Here is a 17474-nt window from a genome sequence, read left to right on the forward strand (position 1 = left end):
TCATAGCCACCTGAAATATTTTTTTTTACTGTACTCCACTAATACCAATGTTATGAAAAGTTTGACTCCAAGCCTAGTCAGCCCATCCTATGGCGGCATTCCACAGAGATCAGTACAAGTTAATGCTTTCATTCTCAATTACATGTCAAGTCTACTCACTTAAAACCACCAGAAAATGTTTGTTGGTTTTTTTTTTGTAAATATTTCTGATGTTTCCAGTAAGTGCCTATTCCTGAATCAATAAAGTCAGCCCTTACATACCTGTGTAAAATCATGGCTCTAAGTTGTCACTCCTGAAGTGACAACAAACGAACAACAACAACAACAAAAAAAACCCCAACACTTCAGACTAAGCAATAGTCCTGCGAAGACAGTTTTCTCATTGTTTACAGGATGCTCTTGTTCAGTGTTCTACTCTATTCATCTCCCATATCCCACTGGAGTTACTGAATTAGCCTCTGTTATGGATTTTTTCTTTCTTTGTTAATTCTATTTTAAGCCTGAGAAATGAATTAAATGAGGTTTTTAGTTTTTAAAATCAATATTATATTGTTGTAGTGAAAAGTCCTAGTTTTAACAAATTCAGATTTTAAAGAAAAACCCTATAACATTTCTCCTTAGGACAAAGTATTATGCTGCACATCTTCAGAAAAGAATTAATGAAATAGCAGGTAAAATATCAAGAAATGAATGCTTAGCATTTTGAGAGTGTTAATTAGATGCCTTTGTGCTTTCTTTATGATGAATATTTTGCCAATGGTTGCTAATTATTATAGCAATTAGTTTTAATAAGTTGGGAATTTCACAAGCTTAGGTCTTCTGGGTTACACTTTAACCAATAGGGAGTGGGTGTTAATTAAAGACAAAGAAGAGAAGAATTAAGAAGATTTGATGGGTTTAAGGAAACAGCAATTAAACAGAGTGTTAGAGTGATTTGCATATTTTAATAAGTCAAGACTCTTGGATCATCAAGAAAAAAAAACACTGTTTTCGTGATGCAATTTTTCCAAAAGGTCTTTTCATATTTTAACACTTTGTCTCCAGAAATTATACCTTGTAGATTCTGAACATAAGCTGTAAATCCTTAGAAATGCTTTGTAGCTATTTCTAGACATTAAAAACCAAAAAAAGTACTTTTATAATTGTGATTAACAAGAAAGCTTCCCCTTATTTACACATAGCCATTGTGTTCTTCCAAGTCTGGCACCTTGAACAGAAATATCATCGAGTGTATGTTACCTGCACCTGTGATGTGCTACTTTTAATCGACAAAGAGTCAGATCCCTGTATTCATCAACATTTAATATTAGAATGGTTGCACCCTTTGTATTTGCTATACAAGCAATAAAAATTTAAGTCCCACTGCTTCCGTTCAGAAAGTCCATCTCAAATTAGATCTACATACGTTGGCTAAAAGCACATTGATGTAATCAAAAGTAGTTTTACTTAAAATTTAACACTTTTACTCCAATAAATAATTCATTATACGTAGACATTTCAATTAAGAATTTACAGTCTAAAAAAGTGTCTTATAATGCTTGGAGTAAACTCAAATATCACATTCTGCTAATAGTGCATATTTAGAACTAGCTAATCAGCAGTGAGTCAGTGTTCCAAAAAGCTAGCAACAATAAACGATCTGGATGAAATTCATGTCAAAATCAGTCTTAAAAAAGATGTTAATTCACGTGAAGTCCTTATCTCTAAATTAGGGAGATACTTATTTGAATGCTGGGCTATTCAGAATTATTTGGACAGTTGCAACCAGAGACCTATAGTGAACAGCACTATGTCCAGGTGGAGACTGGTAATTAATGGTGACCTCCAGGAGTCAGTTTTGATTTTTAAAGTCTTTAAAAATCTCACCAGTGATGGAATCAATTATTATCTCAGCAAATTTGCAAAGTGGTGCAACTGACACAATCAAGTGAAAGGGACCAGAACAGTCTTGAAAAGTTGCTCTGTGTGAGCTTAACACTCACAAAGCCAAGTGCAAGATGTTGCACTTGGGTCAAGGTAAATCCAGATACATCTACAGACAGAGAGAAATCCTTGGAGTTCTGGGAGAATAGCCCTGAGGAGGTCTTGGGGATCCTGGTAGACAAAAATCTGGACATGAGCCAACAGTGCGTGCTTGCAGCCTGAAATGCCAATTGTATCCTAGGTTGCATGAAAAAAGGAGTTGCTAGCTAGGAGAGGGTGTGATTGTCCACCCCTACTCTTCTTTCATGGGGCCCAGTCTGTAGTACTGCACCCTGATTTGGGCCCCCTAACACAAGAAATATGTAGAGACATTTGTGCAGGTCCACAGGAGGGCCACAAAGATGATGAGAGGTCTGCAGCCTCTGCTGGGAAGAAAGACTGAGGAAGCCGTCCTTCTTTAACCTGGAACAGAGAAGAAGGTAGACCTCACTGCAGCATTCCATTACTTGATGGGACCTTGTAAGCAGGAAGAAGAGAGTCTTACACAGTCTGAGGGGTATAACTAAGAGATGGAAGATTAGATAATAGGAAGAAATTCTTTACTCAGAGGGTGGTGGGGCACTGGCACAGACTGCCCATAGTCTGTGGTAGTCTCATCCCTGGAGCTGTTCAGGATTAGGCTGGATGCGGTCCCAGCCAGCCTAACCTGGTGGGTGTCAACCCTGCCCAAAGCAGGGTAGTTGAACTAGGTGATAATTAGGGCATTTTATGACTCTGCGATAAGTAATTATGTGTTTTGTACAATATAATATTCACAATATTAGATATACCTCAGCAAAGAAAGCTGTAAACAGTTCTGCTACTCATCAGCCAGTGCAGAGCTGATGAGAAACTGACCATTTGCGTCCTGAGAATTAGAGGACTATTGAAATCCAATCAAATATCAAACTTTGAATTGCTCAAAATTTCACACACATGACTGGTGTCAGCTAAATTCCATAGAGCTCAATATAAGCCAGGTTTTGAAGTGGGTGATCATGAAGAATTGAGTGGAAGATGAGGAGGACAAGAGATGAGGGAGGGAAGGTAAGTATGAAGGAGTTCCCATGTCTCTGGGTCTGAGACAGAAGCCTGGTACAATGATTAGACACAAATACACTGTTTAGAGATCAGGATGGAGAAAAAAAGGATGTATGCTTGTACTCCTAGAATTTCAGTGCCTGTTCTGTTACAAAATAAGTTAGCAGGACCGTAACTGTGCTCAGAATATATATACAGTAACATAAGAATCCTCATTTTCAGTAATAACTAAGTCAGAAATGCCTTACCTTCTACTACTGTAACCTCCATTTTGCTATTTTTCACAGAAAAGACTGTTACAGTTCTAATGGAGCAGAACAGGAATAACCATAATCAAAACAGTGCTCACAAAAGTCGAAGGTTATCTCTGACTGATAGAAATAAAACCCCAAACTCTATAGTATGGCTATAGTTGCCATATCTTTTGTGAAGTTTGGACTCTAGGAAGTGCAATAAAGTAATTGTTCCTTTTAGAAAGATGTAGGTCAAATAATGTTGCCATAGACAGAATCATAATAAAGCTACCTTTCACCTCTCCAGTGGCTATTCAGCTAGCTACAAAATGATTTCTCTGTCTGCCTTACCATTTTAAAAGTGACAGCCAAAAGACCAGTCCATTGCAGATTTATTTCTGAATCACATTTATCATAAAAAATAATTTTAAAATAATTGTGTGTACATAAATGATCCCATTTCTTAGGCAGCAAATGAAAAGAAATTCTGATGAACTAGCTGATGAGTTGGGAGATGCTCAGTAAAACAAATAGTAATTTAAAAAAAAAAAAAAAAGACGCATGTTCTAATGCACTGTATGTTAAATGTATGTATGTTTGTTAAATATGTATGTATTAAATATGTATGTATTAAATAATGTATGTATGTTAAATGGAAGTTTGCTGCCTAATCAGTTAAAATTTAGAGGTCTATAAGCAATACTCATAGAAAACAAACTTTTCCTTCATTTTCAGTGAAATTTTCTAATTAAGATAATAGAATCAAGAAAAAAAAATGTATATTTTTAAGATCACTTAATAAAACATAATTTTGGGATTCTTTCAATGTAGCTGATATTTGACATTTCTTTTTCACAGAATTTCTGTGATTTGATTTTTCCTTCCTAGGTGAAGTCACTGATACAGACTGTGGCTTGTGGAAATGAAAGTGTGCTCCACCATTACGCCTCAGTGGAGCAGTGAAACACATCTTTATCAGTGCAACACTCTGACTAAGAAAAGTCGCATCTTCTATTCATAACTATTCAAATTGTAAATCCCCTGAAGTCTCATTTCATAAGCTGACAATTTGTTTAAAGAAATGAAAACAAGGATAAAAATAAATGTAAGGGAAATGAACAGAGCCCAAAATAAAAATTGTGGGTTTTTTTAGAAAAGTATAATTGCTATTCAGTTTTATTGTGAATTTGAAGGAGTATTAGTTTTTATTGTTAAATGTCATCATATAAATTACATTGTAATTGATATCACCCTTATATATTTGCATAAACTTATTTATCTACCATAAGAAATCTGGGTAATTTTGTGTAGAATCCAATGCAAGGGTCACAGTAAACCTATGTAAGTAATGTGCCTATGGATGGGAAGAATATGTTCTCGGTAAAGAATTAGGTATCTGCTTGTAAGCTTTAAAAATCAGTTTTCACCTAATACACTCAGATGTCACTCTAATCTACCTAGAGCACTAATCATTTAAACAATGTCTACATTGTGTTTGGTAACACAATGCCACTTTTTACCCATGTGATTATTAAATGCCTGTCACACATTGTATGATCAATTATATTGCTATTGACTATGATACTGGTTAGGCAGAGACTTTTAGTTACACAGTTGCTCACTCTATTAAAATTATTTTTTATAAGAAATGAGCTTATGACTTCAGGCTAAGACTGCTTTATATTATACCTTGTTAAAAAAAATGACCTTTAGTGACCTATGATAAAAATGTCATATGTCATGTTTCTTCTATCCTGCAGTCAATAGTCCATACTTAATGAATGTTCTAAATTTCAGGACAGTAGCTCAAAAGCGCACTTAACTGGTGGAAATATAATAAGGAAGACTGAAGACCTCTTGATAACCTCTGATGGAAAGGTCAAATGCAGGAACTTCTCATTTCTGTGCAGAGGATCACAATGAGTGGCAGCTTTGCTGCACAAGGATTATCTTTGTAATAAAATCACACTGGTTCATTCAGTGTTTTACAGTTCTTCCAAATGAGAACATGTAATTCTTGTCAAGAAAGACAATCTATATCTCCTCTCATTATACTTCTAAGTTTTTAAAATCTGCAATTTTCTTTGGCTATCTATATTTCTGACAAATGCCTGGTGGTCATACTCATGTTACTGGCAGGCTTGAATTAAGAGATGTATTTGTGTTTTGAAGATGACAGAATTCAGGCTATGATCACCAAGGAAAGAATTTATACATTCATAAACCTTCAGATAATTTATCATTCAAATCTAATTCATCTGAGAAATACCTCTGATGGAGGAGGTGGAGCTGCTAAAAAATTCAGTTAATTCCCTGGTGTAAATAACAATTTTTCATCACAGGAAATGTTACGTTATTGTTATCCATATAACTTCACACTAAAAAAAGAACACATTCATCATCACAGCTTATTGTTTGAATGGCCCTTGTCAGCTAAAACAGTCTGGGCTATCTTTTTCAAAAAATGACATAAAAAACAAAGGCTATTTGAGAACCTGTAATTATGCTTTGAAGTAGGTAGAAAAGACACCTTTGTTTTGCCCATTAAGAGGCCAAATTAACATGGTGTAAGATAGTAAGGTTCAACCATTATACTTTTCTTCTGAGTTCTCTATCCTTGATATCCACATGCTCCTGACACAGACAATAGAACTGACAACTCTGTTTGTATCCAAGGTCTTTAAATTACAAGCATGCCACCCACAAAGACCTTGAGCACTCCAAAGTCCCTCAGACTATTTATTTCTATAACAATCCATCGCACTCTTATTACCTACAGCACTAGTGTGTAGTTCAATTTTTTGGCAGTCTTCCTGAAATCTGAAGTACTGACTCAAAAGTCAGAATTTATTCTGTATTTTTGCTTTCAGAAAGATGCCATGCATGTGATTTGAAATTTTATTCACTGAGAAAATGTATTCATTACAACAGTGACAAAGCTGCACTAAGTAAGGGCAATTAAATAGTGTCTGATAAGTAAACAGCAAGGGTAGAATGGAAGGTAAATGAAAATATAAAGAACTTTAAATGAGGGGAAATGTATTAAATCTATGGCAGTGCTATATTGCTGTCACAAAAGTAAATTAAAAATTTATCCAATTGAATGGAAGAATGAAGTTTGAAAACAGCAGAAGGTGCAAAGATAAATGTTGGATTTCAAAATATCTCTTAAAAATAAGATTTTGTTTTTGCCTTCTAAAGAGCATAATGTAACGGAGCAATGTGTGTAATTAAAAATAAAAGATCAATCTAGTGACTACTAAAATAGAGGAACTCTAGTGGCATACCTCTAAGCGGTACAAACAGTGGTAAAGAAAAGCTTTATTTCGGGAAAAAAAATATATCTGCGTACTGAATATAGTGGTAGTGGATGAAAAGTCCATAGATATGCAAGACTAGCTAGTGGACTTTGTGATATTCCTGTTATGATCACATCATCTACCTGCTTCAAACAGATCTTATCCCCTCATGATACTTTTTGTCGTCAGATACACTATTTAAATGTCATTATTCATCTGGAACTTGAAAAAGAAAAAAAGGAAGCAAATACTGGGTCAGAAACTTCTTCTCCAGTCTTTCACACATTTTCTTCACCATCTCTTTGTACTCAAAAATGTATCTATACACAGTAATTAGAAACTAATTTTGCAAGTGGTGTTAAATCATGAAGAATCATTTATATGCTAATAAAGATAAATCTTTTTCGTCTATGCATAATTTTCAGTGCTACTTCTTGTTTAAAATAATGCAACTGTCAAGGTCAGTTTTGCTGAACATGCATAGATTTGATGTAGGTGGTCCTTTGCACTGCCTTATAATTGTCTTGTCTTCTTTAGTTTGCAGCTGAAGAACAAGTGTCTATGATTTATGCAAAAAAACAAAAAACAAAAAACACACAAAAAAAAACAATAAAACCAAAAACCAAAAACAACAAAACAACAACAAGAACAAAGAGCAAATAGCAGTACATACTTTAGGAACTGCAGCTATTCTCTTGCAGATGGAAAACTCCCCATTTCTTTATATGACAGGACACTTTGGCCTGACTCGCACTTAGTACTGCTCTAGTATCCCTAGCTATAGCAACCCAACTGAGCTGAAATAAATGGTATATAAAATGGAATGACTAGGAAGATACAGAACTTTTCTATTAAACATATCAGAATATAAGTGTTGTTTTATTAGCATTATCCACTCTGAGATTACTTATGACAATAAATGTAAGTGAAATAGATAGTATTACTTGTTCTGTGGTGTCACTTGAAAGCATCTTGCTGGATACATCTGTAATTTTTATCAGTCTGTGATCACAGAGTCCCTCATCACAGGAAACTGATTGGTTTTAGCTTGTGCTCTGACTCTGCATTGAAACAAATCATCTACTTATCTTTCAGCCAGTCAAGAAACTTAGGCCTAAGAACTGATGTATTGCTTTTATTTCCTCTGGTTACTGACCATTTGATGAGCTCACATACTCAAGTTATTCTTCAGTTTAAGACTCTACTCTTGAAATAAGCAATGCCAAGAGAGACCAGGGCTCCTAGAATCCACAGGAGATGCAAGCTCAAGATTCAAGAACCCTCCCCAACAGATACCACGTCATGTTTGATTTCAGATAATGTTTTGTGAATGATAATGGAAGGACAAGCCTCCAAAAACTGTAAGAACAGTGCTAATGATCAAGTATCATCCTGTATAAAATATATGCAGAGAGATCAGTAGTTCTCAGTTCTAAGTTCTTCATGTGCTTCACTGATTTTTTAACAGTGCTTTTAACAGCTACTTGTGTTTGTATTTATAAATTTATACTCAGCGTAAACCACTCTGAATGCCCATTGGACATGCACTGAATGAAAGCACCTAGACTACAAAAAGAATCTGTCTTTACTATTATTTTTCTCTGTCCTCACTGGAGAAATACCTACCTTCCCTAGTCATCACAGCATTATTATTATTATTATTATTATTATTATTATTATTATTATTATTATTATTATTATTATTATTATTATTATTATTATTATTATTAAGAGAAGCTCCTGAAATCAGATTCTGTGTTTACATACACTATATGCACCAATAAACTCTTTATTTCATTTGTAGTCAGATTCCCGTTTCTATCATATCTGGGTAATAATCCATAGGAAGTCTTACATCACTAGTAAATTTTCAAATTGTGATCAGATTTTTCATTTTATGTACTAAAAAAAACCCAAAAAACTGGTAACAGTTGCATGCCTCCAGCAACCGTATCTATCCAGAAAGGTACCAAAGGATATGTGTGACTTTAATTATACACACAAGTCAGAAAAGTGTTGAAAGGTAGGCATAAATCATTGCTGAATGTGAACTGATTTGTCTTGATTTGTCTTGACTAACACTACTTTCTTTCTAGTTGCTTTTTCTTTTTTTTTTCCCTGCTGTTTTCTGTCTCTCAATGGAATTGATTATTTTGTCTTTCTTTCCCTCACTAATCCTTTTTGACATGAAGTTGTCAGCCTAACCCACAAAAATCTTTCTGTTTTTCATACATCAGTCCTACCTCATGGGAGGGAGACAAGCTGGATATGCATGAGCCGAAATCTTAAAACTGAAGCAAACTCTGATCTCTTAATATGCTCTATGAAAGACCTTTTAGTGTGGCTAATATTCTGTCCACTATACTCATTGCATCATCTGTATTAATTGTTTAACTGAAATTACTAGACAAGGATAGGCACTGTAGCCAATGATACATACTAGTATGAACTCATTAGATTTTAAAGGAATAACACATGTTTAGTGCTCTCAGTGTTTCTGAAACACATAGTTCTTGAATTCTCTTCTACACTGGGAACATGATACTGGCTTGTAGAGATCTCCACATTAAAAAAAAAAACAAACACACACTTAATTTTTTTTTTTTTAATTATATATGCATAAAGAGACCTTGTGCAACACAACTAGCAAAATGATATTGCATAGAAGATATGGACTTAATCATATAATTCTTTCCCTATAGAACACCAGTCTTATTCACTGCTCAAGGACATGAAGTAATTCTGGCTTGACACAGAAGCTGAACAACATGAGAACTGAAAGGAGTACACTAGCAAAGAAATTCAAGGGAGAATGAAGTCTGTTCTGTTTACAGCACAATTTAATCCAGTTTATGAACCTCCACTATTCAATCCAGTCTTATTGAGATGCAAGTAGTGTACCTGACCAATACACACATCAATATTGTCTGATGTTCTACTGCCACCTAAATAATGTAGGCAACTATCTAATATGTTGTCAAAGACATCACTATGCTCTACCATAGAAAATAAAGATCTGTTTTCCAGCTACTCAGCCTCTGGCTGATGCACTGTCAACCCAGAAGTGTTCCAGATCTCCATGTTAAGCAGTTAAATGACACAATGGGAGGAGCATATCTTGAAGTATTCTCCCATAATGTGGAAAATTTGCACCTCAGCTTTTACAAACTGTGAAAGATTTTCCATGCTTGTATTTGCTTACCTTAGAATCATAGAATCATAGAATAACAAGGTTGGAAAGAACCTACAAGATCATCTAGTCCAACCGTCCTCCCTTTACCATACCAACAGAAAACTAATAAACCATATCTCCTAGCTGCCTATCCAGACGCTTCTTGAACACTGCCAGGGATGGCAACTCCACCACCTCCCTGGGCAGGCTATTCCAGTGCCTGACCACTCCCAGAGAGAAAAAAGTTCCTTCTTATGTCCAGTCTAAACCTCACCTGATACAATTGTGGCCATTTCCACCTGTCCTGTTTGTTGCCTGGCAGAAGAGGCCAAGCCCCTCCTCATCAAAACCTCCCTTCTGGAAGTTGTAAAGTGCAATGAGGTCTCCCCTGAGCCTCCTCTTCTCCAGGCTAAACAATCCCAGCTCCCTGAGCTGCTCCTCATAAGACTTGTGTTCCAGACGCGTCACAAGTTTTGTTACCTTTCTCTGGACACGTTCCAAGGCTTTATATTGGATAAATAGATTGTGAAAAGTATGGGCTATGGATATGGACCTTAAGGAATTCTTACTGCTTCACTTCTCAGTCAGGAAGTAGACTAGACTAGACTAAAAAAAAAAAAAATGGTGTTATGGAGAACAAAGAATTCCTCATTCAGATTTTTTCCCTTATCCTAATTACGTTTATTCAGTCTTATGTCCAAACCTGTTACATGAGAACTTGTCTACAGAAATGATTTCTTAATCAAGGCAGCAAGTCATCAGTTTCTGCTTTTTCTGTGGTTTCCTGAAGAGGAGGAGTTTAGACTGTTAAAAAAACAAAAAACAAAAAAACGAAACAAAAAACAAAACAAACAAACAAACAAAACAAACAAACAAAAAAACCCAATGCGAGTATTTTAGTTCTGGAGATGGGTATTAATGATGTCAAAACTAAAAATCACTTGTAAAAAAGCTGTTAAATTATCTGATATCTTTCCATGTTGACTTTCAGTAAGAAAAACAAACATCTCTATTTCTAAAACCAAGGAAGAATGCATTAATGTTCTGAGCAGCCACGCAGTTTACATCAGTCTGAGATGCAAATTTGCTCTGACTAGAACAGAGTCTTTGGTTGAGTTTTCCTCCCTTAAAATACTACTTCAAACACATAAGCCTGGGAATCCTGGGACTGGATTCTCTCAAGATGAATTGGTTCAAGTTTGCATTTAAAATAGCAGATGGGAAAGTAATTGACTAAGCTTCTCTATTGTGAGTCATCATTTTGTAAAACAACATAATTTATATAATACAGGTGAAGGAAGAAAAACTCCATTCCCCCCACTAAAATTATGTGGAAGAGAATAGGGTCAAATGTATAGAAGAAGAAATAGACTTAAAAATAAATAAATAAATAAATAAATAAATAAAAATCTAAGAAGCATTATTTCCTCCAGCTTCTTTCCTGTTTCTTAGCTAAGATCATTTTTTTTTCCAAAGTTACCATCAACATTTTGTATACACCTGAGAAAGTCAAGGCCTATACATTCACTCTGTCTGTCAAGATCAAAGTAATATATTCAATTTAGATAATGAAAAACGTTGCTGAGATGTGGTTTGTAAGAAAAAAAGGGTAGAAAATAAAGCTATGGGGAAAAGAAAAAAAACTAAAGGACGGTTTGAAAAGGCCGTGTTTTTTTCTTTTTTTTTTTTTTTTCCCTGAAATAAATTAAGATCCCTTATTGATTACAGGTTTTATTTTTTTTTCTCCCATCAGGGCAAAAGACATATCTTTCACATCTATTAAAACTTTTCACTCCTTTCATAGGATCAGTAAGCTTGTATGTGACAGATTTCTGCAGGTTTTAGTTCAGATCTAATGAGACTGGACCCAATTATAAACTTATTTATGGTAACTGATAAGCTACATAAAAAAGATGGCTTCAGGGAGTCTGCTCTACAAGTTACGGGGAGCAGCTCAGGAACTAGAAAATGAAATGGGGAGGGACTTAACTGCCTTGGATGCTTAGAGTTACAAATAAAGGAAAAGAAAGGTGGCAGATTTCCATTTCAAGGAGCACTGCAAAGAAAAGAGTAATAGACTTGAAGAGATACGGACTGAAGTGGTGTCAACTTTGCTATGGCATTCAAGAGTGTTATGTGAAAGGTAATGGACTATTATGAGTGCCGCAGAACAGGTCTGAAATTAGTGCACATAAATATGCATTTATAATTCAACACTTTCTGTTTTTGATATTATTTACTTTAAATTGTTATAGGTAACAAAGTGGAAAAGCATCAGTGGGCTAAAAAAAAATAAATGATAAGGTACTGATAATAAGACAGAGTAAGCAACAATGATACATTTCTGAATGAAAAAACTGAACTTCATGAAAAATCAAAAAATACACAGTTGTGTTAGGGAAATGTAGATTATGCAGAACTGAGATTCTGAATTCTGGAGAATTTTGGTAATATTAAACAATTTGGAAGATATGTCAAAATTTACAAAATCATTGGAGAAAAGATTACTTTTTTTTTTGTTTGTTTGTTTGTTTGTTTGTTTTAAATCCATGATAGTTAATTTAAGGTTCTGCAGATGCAGATCAGCTTATTTTCTCCTTGATCCTGTGACTGCATACCCATACACACACACTCACACTCTTTTAATTCTGTTTATCTTTACCAAAATGCTGGAAAAAAAAGACAATACAGAGATAATATATTAATCAAACACAACATAACAGTATTTAATACATTTCTATATATACAGATGTTAATCTTATGTCATAGTCTTTCACTGTGTATTAATCTTAAAATGTGAAAAATGATGGCAAAGAGTATTTCTGGTAAAAGTGAAAGTTGTATTGTTAAACTCAGCCTCCTAATACAAATTAAACCAAGAATGCTCCCTACGTCACAAAACCTTAGTTCTGTTTTGATGCCATTTTTCTTTAAAGCTAAGAAAAATATACTGTTGTTTTTTTTTTTAATGAACTAAATTCTTCTAATGAACAAAATTCATTTTAGTAATATAATTTAGTTTTCAATATTTTATCTTCTGTCTAAGATTTCTCTTTATTAAATAAATAAATAATTCTGTTTCTGAAAGTTTTAAGTCTGGAGAAAAACTGTTTTCTTTTTTATTATATTCTAAAGGAAATTTATTTATCTTAAATTAAGTACTATGCAATAGCAGAAAAAGTCTTTCCCCTTGCCCCTAAAGAACTGCTTATCTCTACTGACAAATGTACATGTTTTGGCTTTTGATTTTGTTATTGTTATAACTATTGCTCGGTCAATCTAGACTATCTTGAAAAGAAGTGATCACAGTCTCACAGTCTCATGCGGGTTGGAAGGGACCTTAGAGATCCATCGAGTCCAGCCCCCGGGATCTGAGCTTCCTGTGTAGCAGAGCAGCATTTCTACCACTTGCGCCACAGTGGGGATTCGAACCCGGTTCTCCGGTGTTGCAAAGCGGCGTTCTTAACCACTGCGCCACCGGAGGCACACAATAATAATAATAATAATTCTTTGTTAAAAATTGGATCTAAAGTTGTTCCATCTGTGTCCTTCAGCAAGATTTGAGTCAATGGTATAACAGAATAATCTCTTACAGCCAGTTATACTGGCTCTTGTTCTCTGATGGCAAAATTGCATAGTTAGTGGTGATGACTATGCTGAAAAATAGTGTTTTCTAGGTGAAAATTTTCTCTATTAAATAGCAATATTTAAAAAAATAACACTATTTTTCAGCATAGTGCTACTTAATAGAGAATTTGCTATCTTTGTATCTGTTGTGGTTTCCAACTACTTACAAATTGCTTACAAACCATTCTGGTGAGCAACCTATTTGAGCATTAGACATGTTTGATGTACACTTAGGACAAAGTCTACTATAGAATCAGCAACATGACTAAGGATAACAGAAAAATGGAGGATGGTGAACAAATGGTTTAACAAGCTCAAAGTTGGGCATTTCCACAAGCTAGTATCAGTGCCACTGAGAAGTGAAAAGTAAACTGCAATTGAAAAATAATAACAGTTTTGTTTTTTTTTCCCCTAAGATAAGGAAGAGTGCTTGGAAGAACCAGCAGTTCTCTGGTTAAGCAGAATTTGACATTGTTTTTTATCACCGATTAGATTGTACAGATCATTCTATCTTACAAGAAAAAAAAAAATATATCTGTTATGATATCAGAGACAATCAACCTACCCTCTCCAGGTAAGCATTTTTTTAATGCCATTTCCAAAAAGATCTGGGGTCTACAACTGATTCCTGTAGCAATCTCAGGGATTTATTTTAGTAGGAAGAATAGAAAACCTACCTGAGTTTCAAGCTGAGGTTGGTATTTATAAATGATATCCTTTCATACATTTGCCTAGAACAAGCTTAATTTAAATGACACCCATATCTTTTTTAAGATTAAGTAAGTTAGTTGAAATGAAAACCTAGCAGTTACTCATTGAGTTATTGTGGATAGTGATATTTCTTTGGTCCAACTTGGAAGAAAAAAATGCTCAGAAAAGTAAGAATTTGAACAGTTATGTGGCAATGCTCATATCTCAACCACCAGTTTTAAAGCTGTAGTTTGCACAGAGCACTGCACTGCAAAATCATTCCTCACACAAATCACATTTACCAGTCTGGCAGCTGCACACTAAAGCAGGCTGAGTCTGAATTACCTGGATGTGGGTACCTTATGTACAGAATGTTATAGAGAACTAATCCAAATATCACAAAAGTGAAAACCTTGTCCAACATAAATCATTCTAGCCTTTGTGAAGAGAGCGTGCATGTGTAATGAAGAAATGCAAAACAAATTATTGTAATATATCCTTCAGTACACAAATGAAGATGTTTTCTTTCTATCAGAGAAGAAATATTTTCTCTATTAATTCTCCTTCTAGTTGGTTGAGTTCAACACAGTATGTTGTTAGAAACGTGGTTTCTATTATAAGTTCTGTCAGCAGCAGAAATAAAAGAGCTAGGCACTACAGAGCAGTGAAACACTACAAACTTCAGGAATACTCAGGATGTTGCTGCAACAGAAATTTTGACAGAAAAGAGGAAATCCAGAGAAAAGAAAATCTGGCTTTAGCAGAGTAAGGAGAAACTGAGATAGAATTATGCCTGGCAAAGGGCTTCCCCATGAGAATATTTGGAGATGTAAATCGAAAGCTTCAAAAATGATGCACATTCCTCCATTTTCCAATATCCAGGGACAGTCCAATGCCATCAAATGGGAATGGAAGAATTAATCATTGAACCAGGAAAAGCAATGTGATTTTGCTGCCAAAAATCTGGTAGGATATCACAAGAAAAAGTAAAGCAAAATATAAGTTTTTAAATATTTTGGTTTTCAAATATATGCATGTTTAATTTTGTGTATGATGTATATTGATTGTTTATGTAATCCCTGAAAATGTTTTGTAGGTGGAGTCAGCTTACTTCAGAGAAAGAACGTGTTAGTTCAGATCCTGTAGAGTATTTTGTCCGTGACTGAAGAAGCAAATATGTAAATCATGCTTACATCAAGGATCCCAAGGACTATGCCAGCCTTTTAGAGCAGTTTTGAGTATCTGCAGACATTTCTGAAATCTATAAAGATTACTGTCTGCTGGGGAATATTTAAACACTATATTGTTTTTTCCAGATAGAGATAGATTTCTGGATATGAAAATGGAGTAGGATGAGAAACATAATTGAGACAAATATAGTTCTTTCACTGCAATACTGTAATGGTTTAATATTTTGTAATTTTGCTATCAGTATTCCACATCATAACATCATATAAAGCATGAATAATTTTACTGAATCTGCAACTTACAGAAGAAGACTACATCTCCCAGAGAGCAACACGGTCAGAGATAGATGGGTCACGGGATCTGGACTCTATATTAACTCAGTCGCAGACTAGACTGAGGTCTTTCGAGTTCTGGCGTTCAGGGGAGTGTGTGGGAGCCTTTGCCGTGTTGCCTAGATTTCACAGTAGACCTCTCAGTTACGGGACTCATTCTCTCTCCTATTTTGCTTGATTCGATAGCTCAATTTTCAATTATATTGTATTATATTGTGTTATCCTGTATTTCGATATAGTATTTAGTAAATAAGTGCGCCTCCTTAGATTGTTGCCGCTGTTTTCTTTTCCTAATTAACTTTTTCCTTTCGGCCTAGGGCCCCTGCGGGGCCCACAGCCCCCTGTCACGGACGCAGGTGGATTTTTCGTTCAAACCGTGACAAATGCAGAACCAGCCAAGAGCCAGACAGGCCAGTGTTCCACTGCATCCATTGTTTTAATATAAGAAGTATATTTTGTTTGACTTACGGTTTTCATTTTATAGGAAATAAGGTTGCTTTATGTCTCTGGACTCCTGCTGTAGTCCTTTCATAGTGGGCTTCATTTAATTCCTCATTCAGAAAACAGAAGCAATATTTCATAATTGTTATCAGATGGAAATTGGGAATTGACTACAATCAGACTAAGGAGAAATTTTTAAAGTCAAAGTTTAGAGAGAAATATAAAGGTAGGGAAAAATATAATGAAGCTATAATCAGGTCATAAACAATGTTTGTGTGATTTGTTCAATAAATATCTTAGCTATACTTTTCAAGCAAAAAAGTACTTGCCTGAGTGAAAAAAGTACAAGCAGTGGAAGTATCCCTGTTGTCTTGGGTATGTTCTCTGTGAATGCTTTACAACCTTTAATTTAACATCTCCAATATATGGTGGAAAAAATACAGAAATAAACTCAGATAGATTATATTGGGACATTTTTTTTAACAAAACAACTTCTATAGCAATGAGGTATGCTTGCATAATCCTTGTTACAGTTATAAGTCTTAAAATTGTATCAAATCAGATATTTATATGGTTTCCATACTGCCATGCTGGAAGACCTTCTACTGTCATCTGAATATGCTACATCTTATATTTTATTCTGCTTTGACAGCTTCAGGTTTGGGGTTTTTCAACTCCAAATTGGCAAGATTTTCCTCTTCCCAGAAGCTACTCAAGAAACAACCTCTTTTCTTTCCCATTGTCTAAACACCTCAGGAATTGCTTAGAAACATGTACCTGTACTCCTGTTTGGCCGTAGTGTACTGCAGAACCAAACTGTAACTAAACAATAGCAACCATCAGTGAAGGCTAGCAAATTATAAGTTTCCTTAAGTTATTTTCCTGTGAAAAAAAAAAATAAATATGTCATCTACATGGTATCAACAGCCAAGGGGAGTGTGTGCCATCACTGTTGGAAATCCTGACAAGAGACTGTCTCAGCATTTATGCAAAGAATTATGTATCACTATGAAGCTAATGGCTCTTAAAGGGAGTAGAAAAGAAAGAGAACCTAATCTTGTCTAAGTAAACTGAAAATCTATTTTTTTATGTGTAAGATCTACTAGAGAATTTACCAAACTGTAGAGTACACCATTGTGCATTCACTGCATTGTAATTACTTTTCCAAGCCATCAGTTGGAAAAGTATAGTGGTGCACCAAAATATAAAATGAGAAATCATAATGGAAAATAAGCACCTACTAAACTTTTTACATTAAAAAGAGTTTAAAAAAAAAAATTGACAAAAAGCCACAGTTCTCTGACATCCCCCAAATTATTTTTCATTCTATCTCGCCCTTAATTGATAAAATGTCAACATATTGTAAATTCTAACTCCTGTTTAATTATATTGCTAAAGTAGAAGTGACAGTGTATGTGGTATCTACCTAGATGGGCTCTACAGCTGTTCCATAATTTTGCTTATGATATCTGATACTGCAAAGTGCAAA

The sequence above is a fragment of the Coturnix japonica genome, chromosome 1 (assembly GCF_001577835.2).
Source record: "Coturnix japonica isolate 7356 chromosome 1, Coturnix japonica 2.1, whole genome shotgun sequence".
NCBI lineage: Eukaryota > Metazoa > Chordata > Aves > Galliformes > Phasianidae > Coturnix > Coturnix japonica.